Genomic DNA, 2,899 nt, shown 5'->3' on the forward strand with positions numbered 1-2,899 from the left:
CTGCTGCTACAACTGCAAGTGCAACCTTGACCAGAGGAAACTGAGGCATCAGCGCCGAGGAGGCAGGCTGGCGCTCTCCACCAATCAGCGCGCAGCATCCGCTCAGGCTGGCGATTCTATTGGACGACCAGCGGACTCTCAACAACCATTGGACCTCTGAGCTGTCAGTGTGAAGGCCTGTTAATGAGCTTTTCAGCGAGAAACGCAGCAGATACACGAGTCTGTAGAAGACTAATTACAGGCTAATTGATGAGGGGATTAAAGGAAAAGACAACAATAAACAACAATGAATCAATTAATCAAATCTGATCAATGATACAGATGTAAAATGATGTTATATTAGATGAACTTCATATGTTTGGAGGATAAAAGGGTGGAAAAAAAATGCTTTTTAAAGCCGATTAGTCTGGTGGAGGAATAACTATCCTGATTATAAACTAAAACATACATTAAAAGCAACATATGTTTAATTATTATGATGATTTGATATTATAATGTTGGATAATCGATATTTTGCAGCACATACTTCATCATGTTTGTATGCAAAATCCCACAAACAGCATGTAACTAAAGATTCCATTGTCTGCTTTAAATAATCACAAATTCACTGTTTTGCATATAAATTGACAAAAACACTGAGAAAAAAAGCCGATCGCAGCCGTCCAGAGCTCAGCAGTGACAGCTGGAAAATGACTTGGTCCAACTAATAACCAATAATAAAATCACACACACACATTGGAGAAGCAGAATGTTCCAATGTTTTCCTCAGATATGACTAAATTAAGCTGTGCAGTGAAGAGGTGCATTGTGGGAAAATTGTGGTCAAATACAAGTTCTGGCCACCGCTTCCTCCTTCAGTCCTTACAATCATTAGCCGATGCTAATGTTAGCTACATGTTGCATACATATAGCATACTACAAACACGGTGAGTGGATGGTTGGAACTGCATGCTAATACAGAAAGTCTCTGTGTCTATGTAGCTGCACGCCCTCTTGTGGTGGAATGAATAAGTGCATGTCATCTCCATGGTAGCCACGCATGTGGAGAAAAGCAACCTCCGGGGATGAGAAATAACACCCAATGCCAAAGTGTCAAAAAACAAACAAATAAAAAAACACTGCAGTTCACCTTGCAGCCTCTAGGGGTCGGCTCCAAAAGTCAGTCAATCTCCATTGACTGCCATGTTTAACTGTCCAAGTTTACAGTGGAAATAAACATGTTCACAGCCTAGTACTAAGTCTGCAGGGGTGAACGTTTATTAATTATGCAAGGACCTAAAATGATATATAATTAGGGGGCGTGGTCTCATTGAGTGACAGGTGAGGACTCCACCTGTGCTCCACCTCTTTGCCTGTATGTGAAGCTAACATGGTGACAGTCTGAACATTCCACAGAGACTTGAAACAACTCAAAACTTCAAAAACCAGGGATGAGACACCCAGCTCGTGGAGGATTCTCTATGTGCTTCACACGCTGTTGTCTAGGAACCACGTTTGCAGCCAGCCATCACCAGCAAGCCATAAGAGTTGGGAGGGCTTCCACGAATCACGAGCATGTATCTTCAAACATGGGTCATCGTGGATAATTCGGATGATTCTTTTCTCTGCGTAGACTATGATCTTAACCAGATAGTAGTAAAGCAGAAACTGGACAACGGACTGCATAGAAATGAAGTCATCAAGTTTTCAGCCTCTGGATCTTCATATAAAGTTCTGCAGCTTCCTGTAGCTGCTGTATGAACCTGCAGGATTTGGGCTGTTGATTTGAAAAGCTTCTCCTTTCAGCTGCCAGGGGAGCAAAGATCACTCCTGAAGCAGATTGAAAACATGGAAAGTGACACCTTGTGAGATAAGATAAAGCTGCAGCAGCAGCTCTCTGCTTTGAGAGCCTCTTCATTTCTATGGCCAAATACCTCATTCGTTCTGAGACATCCATGGCAACGTGAGCTCGTCTTCAGCAAGGCCGTTGATGGGGAAAAGAAATGGAATAATCCTGTTTAAAAGAATGCTTGTTCCTGGGAGCCGTGGAGGGCAGCGTGAGGCCTCTCACTGTGATTGCATTTGCATATTTTCTAAAGTTTAAGAACAAGGAGAGCGTTAGTATGAACGTTTCTGTCTGATGACGATATGCAGTGCTGCGTCCTGGATTAATAATCTCAAATATTGCTCTTGAACGCCTCTCTTGTGACAGTAGTTGTTTAATTTCTTCTCCTGCTAATGTTTCCGCTCATCATCCTCTAAGAGCTGTGAAAACACACAACAAATGGCGAGCTCATCCCTGTAAATACATCTCTGGATTAACACAAAGGCAATGTTGATTCTAACCAAATGTTTGTAACAAGTCCATCAGCTATTTCTGGCGCCGCGCTTTGTGACGCCTCCAGCGTGATGACATTGTTCTGTGTGTAATCTGCTCAGTTCGGGGCCACACTGCAGCTTCCTGTGTGCTGGTACATCTCCATCTCATCTCTTTCCTTCTTTGTTTTGTTGTTGTTGTTTTTGTTGTTCAGTGCCAACACACACACACACACTCCCTCTCTCTCTCTCTCTTGGAGAGTTCATCATCGTGACATATTTTATCCTTTAAATCAAAAACAGCTGAAGCGTTCAGCTCACCGTTCAGTCGTCCTGCTTGCAGTCTGAACCTTCATCGATGAGGCATAAAGTCTCCTTGGTGTGTTACTCCTGAGTCTATTAACCCTTTCTTACCACAAACTCCCTCAGACTGCAGGCGGCTCGGGACAGAGAGGAGTCTGCGGTGGAGATATTGTCATGATATGAATAGAAGTGGTTTTTGTTAGCTACTGAGCTGCAGCTCAAGAAGAGTTGTGGTTTTGTAACTCTTTAAAGGATGTAGTTACTGCAGTTTGGGGAAATGGATGGTTGCAAAAGTTCTTTT

The sequence above is a fragment of the Parambassis ranga genome, chromosome 22 (assembly GCF_900634625.1).
Source record: "Parambassis ranga chromosome 22, fParRan2.1, whole genome shotgun sequence".
NCBI classification, from domain to species: Eukaryota; Metazoa; Chordata; class Actinopteri; family Ambassidae; genus Parambassis; species Parambassis ranga.